Source organism: Puma concolor, chromosome A2 (assembly GCF_028749965.1).
Source record: "Puma concolor isolate L17-30 chromosome A2, mPumCon1.1.hap2, whole genome shotgun sequence".
NCBI classification, from domain to species: Eukaryota; Metazoa; Chordata; class Mammalia; order Carnivora; family Felidae; genus Puma; species Puma concolor.
The window spans coordinates 70,724,200-70,739,932 of record NC_141668.1 but is presented as its reverse complement, the minus strand read 5'-3'; positions in this window follow the sequence as shown (position 1 = coordinate 70,739,932).

Sequence of the window (15,733 nt, the reverse complement as noted above, 5' to 3'; positions counted from 1 at the left end):
TCTAAACCATCATGAAATTCATTCAAATCTTTTTTTGGCAAAAATGCCTCTATTAAAAATTTTCTTCTTGCTCTTCATCTCCATTAAATATATGCTCAATAATGTGAATGTTTATGTCTATTCTTTTAAAAAAAATTGCAAGAAGATTAAATTATTTCAGGCTTTCAAAGTACAGGAGGAAAAAATAATTTTAACTTATAAAGTCATATATATACATATATATATATGCATATATGTGTGTGTGTGTGTGTGTGTGTGTGTGTGTGTGTGTGTGTGTGTATACATATGGCTAGATTTTCAGCCTTCGGAGGAAATAAATTCTCTCTTTTTAAATTCTCAATATTCAAAACCAAAATTCTTTCCTTCACTCTGTATATGTTTCAAGTAATTTTTGTTATGACTAGAAAAGAGAGCTAGTGTTGTGTATATTGTTGTAGTTCACACAGTGAAATGACTTTCTTATTCTCTATGGAGCTTTGGAAAATGACTCTGTTCTTGTGTTACTTTCACGTTGGAGGACAATTCCTTGGCTACTTTATTAATCACATCATTTCAGGTATAAATTTGTCTGGATTTCCAATTTTGCCCCACTTCTGCGTTCTTTTTCCTTACTCATCTCTCTCTTTTCAGTCCTTCCTTGAGTGCTCTGTGTGTATGCACACGTATGCACTTGCTATTGAAGAAGAGAATGCTTTCGGGGCGCCTGGGTGGCGCAGTCGGTTAAGCGTCCGACTTCAGCCAGGTCACGATCTCGCGGTCCGTGAGTTTGAGCCCCGCGTCAGGCTCTGGGCTGATGGCTCAGAGCCTGGAGCCTGTTTCCGATTCTGTGTCTCCCTCTCTCTCTGCCCCTCCCCCGTTCATGCTCTGTCTCTCTCTGTCCCAAAAATAAATAAACGTTGGGAAAAAAAAAAAAAAAAAGAAGAAGAGAATGCTTTCCAACGGAATTACCTGACAAGAATATTTTGCATTAGCTATATATGTGTATATTTGATAACCTTAGTTTGTAACTATTTCTGTTAATGTTGGATATACTACAAGATATGAGGCCACATCCTGACTGTCAACAATACAAATGAAAAAGTATACTTTGGTATAATTAATTTTTAGAGACAGTGTAAGCAGAGATTTTATGTATAACTAACCTCCCCTCAGACTTTTGAGTCATGGAAAGGCCTTGACTATAGTCAAATGCCTTCAAGCCCGACACCAGAGCCACACCTTCTAATTAAGGACCCTTTTTCCCAGGCTCTTACCATATCTCCTTTTAATGTTCTCTACCACATTGTAGTCTATACCACCCCATCCTGTGGTCATTTGGGTTTCTTTCAAGTTTGTAGGCTAGCATTTGAAATTACAAGCAAAATTATTTTTTATTTGAGGATACCAAACCAATCTTTTCAAATAGAGTGTGTTATTTGGCTCGCAATACTATTTTTCATGCCCCATCACACGTTTCTACATGGCGATGGAGAAAGGAAATGTAGCAGGAAATGATCTGGGCCAAAACTACTGTGAGACAGCCGTGGGAGGGCTGAGAAGCAGCTCCCTGGGACTTAACACCAAGAGTCGTTGGCTGTCTGACAGAAGCAGGCAGGGGACCCCAGACTTAACCTGATCTGGGGGACCTTGCTGATCTGGGAGTCTCAGCATCTTGGCACAGCGTCCATAACAGGCTTCTGATGCCCCTGAGACCACCTCATTCTCAGAAGCCACTCCCCAGATTCCACAGGGTGGCTGTGCTGCCCTCCTCCAGCAGCCTTTGAGGTGGTCTTGAGCTACATATAACTCCAGTGTGTTTGCTCAGCTGCTGTGGGTCTACTTGCCCAAAACATCTAGCCAAGGAGAGAAACCACGTGACAGTTCTAGCGAATAGAGTATCGTGGCTCTCCACAGACAGAAGCAAATTTGTATTCAATGAAGGTGAAGAGCATGACTTTGTTATTTTCTGGGTTTGGTAAATACGCTCATTTGTAAGCTGACTTCCTTTTCTTGACTTTCTATTTATCCCTCAGAGATAAATGCTGATCATCCTTCTAGTCATATTTTAAAAGGAAGCCAGAGACATTTAAATGTATTTTATTCTTAGCAGTCCCTCAAACTTCTTTTGTTAGATGCCTTTCACAATGCACTATAAAAATAAAAACTGTCACCACTGTCTCCTGGCATATGACAACACATTACTGTCTTTTTATTTTTCCTTTTTGGTCAATTTAAAGTCACTACTTATGGTGGGGGGAAAGGCTTTATTTTTGTTCAGAAGAAAAATCCAGTGTCAACAAAAATGGAACACAAAGGAACTCATGCCTTTGTTTATATTTTAAATTTTAGCTCCCTCTACAAAACGGACAACCTGGCAGTGGCATAGTAACATGATGGCAAATAAGACATTAAAAACCTAGACCTTTGTTATCAACCCTTGGCATTTTGTATTAAACAGAAGAATTGTATACAAGAAATAAGTTTTTTGATTCATTTATTTGGTTTTTAGTAGAGCTAAAAAAAAAAAAAAAAAAAAGACAATTCTGTATGGTTTCATCAAGTTTGCCCACTACATGTGAAGTTAAAAATAGTCACCATGCCATGATTTTTTTTTTAGAGTCAAATTTATAGAGTAAAGAGATAAGTCAATTTATGAATCATGTTTTAAATTATAAAGTGATAAAACTACCAGTTTTTGGTCTATTTTTAAGTTCGTACATGGAATTTAGGGTGTTACTAGGTTTCTTGGGCCACCTTCAGCCTGTGTTCCCGAATGATCACCATGCAGCAGAAATACCTGCCAGCAATTCTGACCTCAGGCCGGTACATGACCAAGAAGTCAATTTATTTGTTTCTTTAAGCCAGTAAGTTTTTGGGGGAGGAGGTCTATTTGCTGTAGCAATTTAGCATTACTCTCACCAACAAAGATGTGTATATGTGCCTACACTAGGCAGGACAGAGAATGATTGGGTAATAGCATTCCAAGCTCATGACAGGCATATTTAATGTTAGTACATAGGGAGTATCCTGATGTCCATACTTTTGCATTTTGAAGGAATTGCAAGTAGGAAGTAATTCCTCTACAACAAATGTCAATTTAGAACTTCCTTCCCATTAATGAGTAGTGAAGATGATAATCCTGATGAGACTGAAGACTCAGACAGCTCAGGCTAGACGTATTGAAACCTGCATCAGAACTGTATGACCAGTAATAAGTGGCCTGAAAAGTCATTCTAGATGTCAAAGATCCTGACAATGGAGGAAGTAGAAATAGTTATCAGAACACACTATGCCATATATAACCTCTGGTTCAGGAAGATTTACATAGCTGTCCTTGTAGATGTGAGTTTGGCTATTTTTCAATCATCATTTTATTGTCTTCATAAATCCTATATACTGTGAGCTGTGAGATTTTATATATATATATATATATATATATATATATATATATATATATAGGCTCTTAAATTATTATGGCTCCTAAATTATTGTCAAAGTCTGATGTCAAGTGAGGTGAGAAAACATTAGCATCTCTTACAGATTTCTCATTTAACTTGCTTTATTTCATATGAAGCATATTAGACAACCAGAACCATTGCTCTCTTAGGTTTATCTGGGCCACTTCTATCCTCCCTTTTCAAGAGACAGTGAACAATTTGCCCAAGTGTCCCAGAACGCTTGGGTGGGACAGAGGCAAAATAAGCCTTTGCATGCATTACCAGGGCTGGATTTATGCACAGATGAAGTAGGTAGCTGCCAATGTGTTACAATATGTAATGGTCCCAGAAAAGCCAATATTCTCTTGCCATTTAGCCAGGATGGCTGAAGTATTTGCCCCTAATGAAAGACACATGCACCAACCAAGAAGGATATTACATTAAATAATAACATGCTGAGACATACCTACATATATAAAGCTTTTCAGGTTAGCTTTGTACTGCGGAGAATAAATAGCACATAAAAAGATAAATTTTGGGGCGCCTGGGTGGCTCAGTCGGTTAAACGGCCGACTTCGGCTCAGGTCATGATCTCGCAGTCCGTGAGTTCTAGCCCTGCGTCGGGCTCTGTGCTGACAGCTCAGAGCCTGGAGCCTGTTTCAGATTCTGTGTCTCCCTCTCTCTGACCCTCCTCCGTTCATGCTCTGTCTCTCTCTGTCTCAAAAATAAATAAACGTTAAAAAAAAATTAAAAAAAAAAAAGATAAATTTTGATGGTAGGGAAGCAATGCTTGGAGATGTTCAGTGTCTGGAGTAAGGACGGAACTATCTTCTAAGTGAATTATATCAAATGTACCAGATTTTGTAAGGATTCTGAGCCACTGGAAATTGGGACCCCCAAGATAGGGCAGCATTGATAAAAGGAGAATGGAATGGCATCAATAAAAACATACCAAATACAGTTTTGCTTACCAATAGGCTTTTATATAACTAAGAAACTATTAGAGTTCATATAACATGAAGGAGGGTGTGAGGTTAACCATGGTTTATGGCACTAGTGAAACCAGTTTATTCACTTTTATAGGACCTAGGAGTTTATGAATATTTTTAAATGGTGTCTTAAATAATCATTTCAATAATTATTGAAATAAGCATTGTAATTATACTTAATTCATGTTGCATTGATTCATTTACTTATTAAATCAACGAATATTTTTTGAACACCTATCCTGTGCCAAGCTAGAGATACCACGATGAACAAAACAAATATTTCTGCCCTTGGGGACCATACATAGGTATGGGGGCCCTCTTATTTATGACTTTGGGAGCATTCAGCTGCCTGGAACTCAAAAAAAAATCAGGACATTTGAAAGCAGAGTTTGGTAGAAATGACTTCCTTTTAGAGGACTATCTGAAAACTAGTTGAGAGCATGCATCATGTAAGGTTAGCTGGAAAGCTTTATATTTAGAGGAAGTGGATGTGGAAAATGCCAGCGAGGCTGAGGTCTTGAATTTAGTTCTGTCCAAACTAAGATTATTACCCTTGAAACAGATTTGTTACAATATGGTTTAATTCATATGCCAGTACTAATAATCTCTGATAGCTCCCTATTTCTGTTTTATTATTATTACCAAACTTATGTTACCATTTAGGAGCTAGGGTTACACCATAGGATCATTCGCAAAGCCAAACTGAAGGTCTTCAGACACACGAGACCTAGGAATGTGAAAAGCCAACCCACTCTCCTGGAACTAAATAAACCCACAACTGAGCTCAGATTTGCAAAACCCAGCAAGCAGAGCAGACAGCCCAGACTGGAGCAGGCCAAACACATTTCGCAGACCGGGAAAGTAACCAGCCACATCTACCAGCAGAGAGAGGCTTTGGTTGAATGGGATGGCAAGCAAACAAGCAAAAGCTCCTCAGCCCAGCAAGACCTAAACAAAAAAAGTTTATCTGTAACTACTGCTGAAGTTCCAGCATGACCTGTTTACTGAACAAGATGCGGTTCCTAAGGTGGCACACTTTAATAATCAAGTTTGACAACAGTAAGCTTGGGTTTCACCAAGACTCAGTCACTCCCGGTAGCTGAAGTTAGACTTAACTGTAGTACCTGAGAGGACTAAAAGAATTAATGTTACTGCTGAAGTGACAGTTAGGGATTGGCAGTTGCCACATGGCCACATACTAATACTTTATCAAAGAGCAAACCAAGATGCACAATTATGAGTATTGCTTTTGGATAAGTCTTTTGTCTCGACTTTATCCTTCATTTCCCTCATTGAGCCTCATTCAAGGGTTCTTGGTGTGTGTGTGTGTGTGTGTGTGTGTGTGTGTGTGTGTGTGTGTGTGTGTAGGGGTGTGTGTAGTGCATGTCATGGACTCCTTTGTAGGCTGGTGAAGCATAGGGAACCCTTCTCAGAATAATCTTTCTCAATTCATAAAATGAAAAAGTATTGCAAAGATAAATGGACATGATGAAATAGTTATCAAAATATTAGAATAAAAGCAAATTCATGATATGGTATTATATGTGCCATGTATACATATGTACACACACACACATTAAATACATTATACAATTAAACAACAAGACCTACAGTGGATCTATAAATTGTTGTAATTGCAAAGCTGTGATGAGCATAGAAAATACTTTGAGATGCTACAACACTGCAATGTGATGTAAAAATATTTGTGGTTTCCAAGGGTGATAGTTACAGGTACTCCTAATACTCCTGTGGTCTGTTGATATTTGTAATTAAGGAGAGGCTAAATTTCCACTAGGGGTTAGAAAAATATGTAATTTATTTTCTGTTATTTAATAAAAAGAAACATAAATAGATATATAAGAGATATGCAAATTGTTACATCAATAAATATAGGTTTTTTCCTCCCCCACGCAGGCTCACAGACCTCTGAATTCTATCTAGGACTCCAGGTTAAGAACTGCTGGTTAATCAGTCAAGTCCTTTCTTCACCTTAGACATTGCAAACTAGTAGTCTATGGGCCAAATCTGGTCCACAGATGTTTGTGATAGGAGTCGCCAGTGTAAAGAGTTGCTATCATATATATATATATACACACTCAGATATGCAGCTTCCCTTGAAAAAATGGTATATCTGATAGCGCTGGGCTAGGCGCTATGAGGCAAGAGTTGGCTGGAACTCAGTAGGTGCTACACATACATCAGACATGGGCCCTTTTCCTGCCATAGGCCCATCTGGCTCACTTCACTCACAGAGATCACAGATGCCTGTGTGGCCATCATAGGCATTTAGGCTTGTGACTCATTGTGGACTGAAGTCCACAGTGGTGGAAACTCTTGTTTATTTCTGTGTCTTGGTACTAGTTCAGCACCAGTCAGCGGGTAGGTCTTCAACCGTTTTATAATAAGAGCATTAGAAGTTGCTAGTAATAGTAATAATAATGATAATAATAGTAGTTACCTACATTTACTGAGTATTTATTATGCACAAGAGACTATTCCAAGCACACTTATTTTTTGAACTCAACAATAATTATATGAAGTAGAAGCTGTTACTACCCCATTTTGTAGATGATGAAACAGAGGCTCACACCCTTGTCTAAGTTCTCATCAACAGGTCCAATAGCAAATCATTTAACCTCCCTTACCCTTCACTTTTTGTTTGTAAATTGAGCACTGGACTGTGTGATGCTTAATATTCTTTCCTACTCTTTTCCCTATTGACTTTATATTCATCCACAGTTAGTTTTCTAGAAATCCTTCCCTTAGATACCAAGCTGACCTAAGGATCTTTTCTGAGCTTCCCTGTGAGAACTCCTGCCTTTGCATTCATTCAGTCATTCATTCAAAAAACATTCATTGAGTGTGGTAGGCACGAAAATGGCCCCCTAAACACATGCATTCCCTAATCCCTGGAACCTGGGAATATATTAAGTTACATGGTTGTTATGGGCTGAATTGTGTCCCCCTGCAAATTCATATGTTGAAGCCCTGACTTCCAATGTGACTATATTTAGAAATAGGGTCTTTAAGGAAGCAATTAAGGTCATAATGGTAGGGCCCTAATCTAATAGGACTGGTATCTTTATGAAGAGGAAGAGACACCAGGAGTTTGTGTGTCTATAGAAAGAAGGCCATGTGAGGACACAGCAAGAAGGTGGCTGTCTGCAAGCCAGAAAGAGAGGTCTCGCCAGAAACCAACTCTTAGCTCAACTCTTAGCTCAACTCTTAGCTATTACCTTAATCTTGGACTTCCAGCCTCTGGAACTATGAGAAAAAAATTCTGTTTTTAAGCCACCTAGTCTGTGGTGTTTCATTAGGGCACCCTGGGCTGACTAATACAGTGGCAAAGGTATTATTGCTATTCCATTGACCTTGCAATTGGGAGATTATCCTGGATTATCTGGGTGGGACCAACATAATCATAAGGGCCTTCAAGTATGGTACAGGGAGGTAGGAAATAGAGAATCAGACAGAGGACAGTGTAATGACTGTGCTTGACATCACTGGCTTTGAAGTTGGAAGAATGGGGCCACAAACCAAGGAATACTGGTGGTCTCTAGAAGCTGGGAAAGGCAAAGAAACAGATTCTCCCCTAGAGCCTACAAAAGGAACTAGCCACGCTGACATTTTGATATTAGCTTAGTGAGGTCCATTTCAGACTTCTGACCTCCAGAACTATTAGCTAATAAAATTGTGATGTTTTAAGCTGCTAAATTATGATCATTTCTTACAGTAGTATTTGGAAACTAATACAAGTGCCTATTATGTGCAGGCACTGTTATGGGAAACATAATGAAGTTATCTACTTAGATCATTCTTCACCACAAGATTGTAAGCTTGAGTTATAAAGTCAGCACCTACAAAGTGCCTAGTACAAAGGAAGTAATCCCAAAATACTTGTGGAATTTAACTGAATTAGTATTTCTCTCTTTTTAAAAAGTTTTAAATATTTATTTTTGAGAGAGAGAGAGAGAGAGTGAGTAGGGGAGGGTCAGAGAGAGAGGGAGACACAGAATCTGAAGCAGGCTCCAGGCTCTGAGCTGTCAGCACAGAGCCTGTTGTGGGGCTCGAACTCACAGATTGTGAGATCATGACCTGAGCCGAAGTCGGACATTTAACCAACTAAGTAGCCTAGGTGCCCCCCCCCACCTTTTATTTATTTATTTATTTATTTATTTATTTATTTATTTATTTATTTTTGAGAGAGAGAGAGAGAGAGAGAGAGAAAGAGAGAGAGAGAGAAAAGAGGAGAGGAGAGAATCTTAAGCAGGCTCCATGCTCAGTGTGGAGCCCAATGTAGGGCTCAATCTCACAATCCTGAGATCATGACCTGAGCTGCAATCCGAGTCGACGCTCAACTGGCAGAGCCACCCAGGCTCCTCTGAGCTAGGATTTCTTAAATCTGAGCATCATTTTGGCCTGCATGATGATTAATTGGTTGTGGTGGTTTAACACTTTGGTTTTTTCCTTTCAGACAACATAACTATGATCATAATCAGGAAGTCTTAGAGATGAAAGGGACTTCAAAATATAAAGTACTTTTTAAAATCCAACAATCTATTTCATGTAATAATTCTCTCTAAAAGAAACATGCTTTTCAGTATTACTTTGAAACACTCACTGTTTCATTTGTTGACCATTTTATTTGCTAAGGGATTATTTCTTATCTATAGCCAAAATTTACTTTATTTTCCCTCTTTCAAACTCATAATTAAGCTAAGTTAAGCTAAGCTCTCTAGAGCAACGAAGAATAATTTGAATCCTGCTTGTACATGATAGTCTTAAACATGTGAAGGTAGCTATCATGAAGACTCCCATCAAACTCTGGCATAAATTTTATTTTGTAATATGGGCAAATAATCCAAATGTCTTTACGTTTTCTTCATAGGACCTCCACTGTACATATTCTCATCTGGGCACAGTTTCTTGATTAATAATCTTTTTAAAATGCAGAGTGTAGTATGAAACACAGTTTCAAGATGTCTAAACAGCTCAGTGGCAAATAGGCTGTTATCTCCCTTGATCTGTATATGATGCTATGTAGCCTGCATTAGTTTTGTAGTGAGAGAAAAGCAACCTATTAATGCATGTCTTGTAGTCAGCTAAATCCTAATTTTTAAATCACATGTTAAATTGGGCTTTTTCAATCATATACTTGTACCATTGATTATTTGAGCCCAAGAGCACAAAACTAATCTATCCCTTTTCAATATTATTGTATTTGTGTTTTTACTTTCTTTCAGTCCAGTTGTGATTCTGTCAGGTAAAGTATCAATAGTTTCCTCTCCATTAAATTCAACATTGATTGAGCAATTACTAAGTTCCTAGCATTGCACTAGTTGCACCGGCTCATTCAAGAAATTAATAGTATATGTTGCTATCCAAGTGATTATGAATTTGATAAATAGGATGGGGTTAAGACTAGAGTCCTTCCTACAAGATGTCAGCAATTCATTAATCAACACTCTCTGGGTGTTGTCAAATTTGGATCATGCTAACCACACAAACTTACCTATTCCCCATTTCTTCACCTTGTTCCTTATACTGAAACTTTGCCAAATACCTTTTTTGAATCCAGATGTACTATATTGCTCTTATTTAACATATGGTGTCATATGTTTTAACAAGGAAGTGCATTTAGGTTTGGTACCTGGATGCCTCATAACATTTAGGCCTGGGCAACATATATTAGATCAGATGCATCTTCTCCCCTTCCCTTTCCACTCCTTCCTTGGACCGGTTTGAAACAAACAGAATTAAAATAACTAAGGTCTGAAAATATCAGAAAACGAAACCTAATTTGAATGGAAAGTCCATGTTTCCTTTCAAAGAAAAAGGCTTAGGGGCTGGAGAGACAGACACAGAAATAACACGGTTGATAGAACAGGATGTCTAGGAGGATTTCTGAGAAAGGTAAGTGAAGAAGTAGCATCGCTAGTTTTAGTTGTAATTTTCCAAGCAATCCCAAAGGGTTTAAGCCAGAGAGCACAGCAGAGGGCAGCGTAGTGTGGAGGGCCTTGTATGGGGTTGTCTTAGCAACGAAGCCCTCTTTGCTGCCTGATGCAGCCAGGCAGGAAAGTGAGAGCAGCTTTGAGGAATGTGCTGAACTGTGCAAGAGGTTGGTTTCCCAATTTCAGGAAAGTTAAAGTAAAATTTCCTCAGTGTATGTGATATTCTTATTCCTAAGCCCTTTGGTTTAAGAAATTGGCTTGAGCAATGATCTGACAAACCAGGGGTGTTGAGAGACCGTAACGACATAACCAGGCGGTTGAAATGTAAGTGTGTTCTCCAGCTCTTAAAAACAAGTCTTCGTTACCAGACTCTGATGTGGGCCCACCTTGCTTCGGCTGCGGCTGTGAAACTGCAATGGAAGGTGCATTCCTTCCTCCTTCCTCCTTCCTCCTACCACTCATTTCTTTCTTCCAGATGCCAGAGGGGGTTTTTCTGAAGTGAAAGTTTGCTCCCATTGACAATGCTTTGACGACTCCCATTGCCTTTAGGATAAGAGCTACACTTCTTAGGGTGGATACAAGACCTTGGATGTGGCTCATACTCCCTTTATTTGATCTTCCTCTACCTCAGTCCTCCAGAATTACTGACACTTCTTGATTCTACAAAATTCTGTCTTGCCACTCTTACCTGCCAGTCTCTTTGCTTGGGATGCCCTCCCTCTCTCTGCCTTCATCTTGACCTTGGGATCTTAAAGCCATCATCCACTTCTCCCAGAAGCCTTACCCACCTTCTCTCCTTTGTCCCCCACATTATAGGGATGGGGCCACACATGGTATTATTTTGTAATAATGATTACAGAAGATAAAGAAAGCCCTGTTTAAATGCCTGGAGGATTGCACAGGATTCACAAAATGTCTATCAATCATAGCAATTGAAGCTAATGGGAAGCTCATTTGATATTCACAGTTAATTGGACCAGAGTGCTCCCGTAGCTTATGTCTATGGAGAGCAAGTGATTCCATAGGCACCAACTGCCCATGATCTCCGTGCTTTCTTCCATGAGCATTATAAATAGAACTGGGAGCTTGATCTTCCCATGTGCATCTTCTCCAGCCCCTGCCCCATCATTCAAAACCCTGCTTAAATCTGTATTTTCTACAAAGTCTTCCATGGTCCTTTTAGCTGGAATTAATTGTTTAATAATGCTTAACTTAGCTTATCCATATATTTTACCTATGGGAAGTGGGCAACATTTTTGTTCCTCTAATCCATTTATTAAAAAGAGGATTCCTGGGATGCCTGGGTAGCTTGGTTGGTTAAGTGCCCAAACTCTTGATTTCAGCTCAGGTCATGATCTTGATCTCACAGTTTTGTGGGATTTAACCCTGTGTTGGGCTCTGCAGGAAAGGCACAGAGCCTGCCTGAGATTCTCCCTCTCCCTCTTTCTATTCCTTCTCCCACTCCCACTCTCTCTATCTCTCTCAAAATAAATACATAAACTTAAAAAAAAAAAAAAAAGAAGATTCCTTAAGGAAAAGGTTGATCTTAACACTTTGCTCTTAATCCAGACTATACTAGATTAACAAAAATATCATTTATTTTTATTCAGAAACCCTATCCTTTTCTATAAAATAGTTTGTTTTGGATGTTACAACCTCCATTGGCTATTGGTTAGAGCTGCCATCTAGAAGTATGGTACCCATAAACCAATTTCTTCTCTTTTTTAAAAACAACTTCTGCTTACTTGTTTCTACTGTCATTCCAGGCATATGCAACTCCTTTGCCTTTCTTTAATCCCATGCCTTTCTTTAATCAGTTTTCTCTCTTGGAATGTTCTTCCTTCCTCCACCTCTGTCAAATTCCTACCTAGCTTCAAGGTTTATCTTAAATGCTATCTTCCATGAAGCCCTCCTGGTTTACTGATGATCTGACTGCGATCTTCCTCTCCCAAGGTCATTTGCTTATACTGCTCCAGGGCAGTGCCTTTTTCTGTTATAGGTTTTCATTATTTCTGTATGCCTTTTCCTTCTGACTAAACAGCAATTTCCTTCAACACAAGTCTCATCTTATTTTCTGTATCTGCTATAGCTCCTAAAACAGAGCCTGTTGCAGAGTAGTTCATCAATAAATATTTGTTAAATGAGTTTTTTTTTTAAAAGGTAGGTGCTCAATAAACATCTGCTGAATTGAACTAATCACAGAAATTTCCAGCCACTGAATGACCTAGATATTTTTTGAGAGTTCATTGGACCCACATGGGAGCTGCAAGTTGTGATCAATTTCTTGAGCTTTTTCTCCTTCTGGGAGTATCTGCTAAAACAGTCAGTCCTCCACAAGAAGAATGAATGATAACTTTGAGAGGGGCAGGCAGAGCATTAGGAAAGAAGCATTAGCTTCCTAGCATTAGCTAGGAAGATAGTATACCTCTGAAGCACCCTCTTCCAGATCATTCCTAAGGAAACAGGCAGGCCAGTCTACATTGATTTGATGGTCCAGGGAGAATTGTCATTTCCATACATCTCTTACTGAGAGGAAACAGTTATTTCCTTTTAACCCTCCCAACTAGGGCAGGGCCCTTGTGTAATAAGCCATTCTTAGATTTCTAGGAGAGGGTGTGGCTCAGAAAAAAAATTCCACTTGGTTTGGTTTGGCCATAAAAAGTCATGAACGATATTGAGTGGAAGTGTGAGGAGAACGATTATATGAGCAAGAGGGAATAATTAGGAATTTTGCCAGCAATATCATAGTAAACTAGATCTTTTTTTAATATTTAATTAAAAAAATTTTTATGATTATTTATTTTTGAGACAGAAACAGAGCATGAGTGGTGGAGGAGCAGAGAGAGAGGGAGACACAGGATCAGAAGCAGGCTCCAGGCTCTGAGCTGTCTATGCAGAGCCCAATGTGGGGCTTGAACTCACAAACCATGAGATCATGACCTGAGCAGAAGTCAGACATTTAACTGACTGAGCCACCCAGGCATCCAAAGTAAAGTAGATGTTTATCGAGATCTCATATTTATCTCATTTGAACACAACTTTTCTTTGCCTTAGGAACAGAATGGAGGCGCTAACAGAAGGAACACTTGGCCAGAATAGCAAACTAAGTTAAAGAGGTGTACAGCAGTTCCATTTTATTTTTACTCTTTCACTTCACTAAGTTACCACAACAGAAAAATACACCTTATATATTAAAGCAGCAAAGGCAACTTTCCTGGTGCTGTCCTCTTTTTTTGTGAGGGTTACAAACGTGTGTTCACTTTGTGAGTTTCATCAACCTGTACACTTAGGATTTATGCACTTTTCTCTATATGTGTTATATTTCAATAATAAAGTTTATTAGGAAAACAAACTCAGTGGAGGGTTGAGCAGAGAAAAGAAAAGCGAAAGAGCTGAATAGTGAGCTGAAAATTGGGGCAAGTGTCCTTACAGAACAGAGCACAAGGAATAAATAAAAGAAAAGTGAGCAAGAGAAGTTAAGAGACCTGGATGAGATATTTGCAAGTTCTAAAGTCTGTTTAATGATGCATGGGTCTCCTGGGTTAGTCTGAAGGAATAAAATAGAGATAATGGAGGAAACCCTCAAGTAAATGACAAAAGAAATAATACCTGAAAAAAAAAGAAACATGCTCTTGGATTGAAAAGGAATACTGTGCGCCAAACAAGATGAAACAACTTCACATATTTGCACAAAATTATGACATTTTGGCACATTAAAGATTTAAAAAATTGCAAAAACTATTCTAGAGAATCAAAACAGATAACTCACAGATTTCTCACCTGCAGTACTAGATGAGACTAGACAATGAAGCAAAATCTTCAGAGTATTGAAAGAAAAAGAACCTTAGAGTCTAGAATTAAGATTCAACCACAACTGGTGAGGGTTTCAAGCCTGCAGGTGTAGAGTACATTCAGTAGCCTACTCTAAAAGCTTTCTCTCTTGCAGGTAGAGCCCTGCTTTTCTGAGATGCTCATTCTTCCTCCATGTGATTTAAGGATGAGGCAGAACAAACTCTATCACACATCCTGGGAACTCTGTCCCTGTTTCCCTAGGTAACCTAGCAACAAGCTGGTTCAGTGGGGAGACCTATGAAGTCTCTAGCTGACACCAGGGCTAGAAAGAAAGTCCTGCAGGTAGCTGCTGTCCCACTTCCCATCATTCTCTCCAGCAAGGCTGCTGCCCTCACTAAGAACTCTTATTGTCACCAGTATCTCTGCTGCCCTCGCTTCTTCATACATGCTAAAGCAGCACAGACCTGAAATCTCTTCCTCAGGGCATGCACATTCTTGGAAGGCCTTCCTGTAAATGTTTCCAACAAACCAAGTGTTATCCATGTCTCAGGTTGATAGTGGTGTTTGCCCTCACCTTCTGGCCCAAAAAGGATACATCTTTTTTTTTTTTTTTTTTTTTTTTTAGAAAAAATTTCTTCTAGTTTGTTTATAACGTTTATTAAAAAGCAGGAGTCAGAAATTAATTTATATTTTTCATATTTTTCCCTTGAGAAAATATTCAATATTCGTACCATGTGTGATATTATACTACAGTAAACCCAAAGAAAAGGAGAGATTATATTCATTAGCAATTCCTAGTATATGCAAGTTATTCTGTTTATATTCTTAAAACCACTAAAGGCTCACAATAATACTATGAATGTAAATATTATTCTTATTTCACAGAAGAAGCTGAGATTACAGTGTTATTTGAATCACTTTCTATTGGACTCCAAAAATCACAATATTCTAATGAACATAACCTGCTCCTTCCTATCTATCCATATCTTTTCACAATCATTGCTTTATGCAGTTTATATGCATACTTTCTTTAGCAATTATTTACTGGCTATTTAATATATACTAAAATACATTTTAGCTAGAACTTCATGCAGCTGCTGCATTTGCATCATATTTGCAGAAATATTACTCCAATATCACTCTTTCCCATTTAATTTTGTTCATAGAACTAACTACTTCTTTTTTAAGAATCCAAGTTAGTTAACGTATAGTATAATAATGATTTCAGGCACAGAATTTAGTGATTCATCATTTACATATAAAACACCCAGTGCTCATCTTAACAAGTGCCCTTCTTAATGCCCATCGCCCATTTAGCCCACCCCCCCCCCCCCAACACCGCAACCCTCGGTTTGTTCTCTGTATTTAAGAATCTTTCATGGTTTGTCTCCCTCCCTGTTTTTATCGTATTTTTGCTTCAATAAAGGGTCAATTTTAATTAGTCTGTGCCAATTATAGTAATCCTATTGCCCTTGACAGTCGTTGGTATAGAAAGAGCTGGGTGACTGAGTGCTGGCCAATTAGATGTGGAGAGAAGTCTGCCAGGGGACTCTGTGAAAGGTCTCTTTTCCTTTCAAGAGATCAA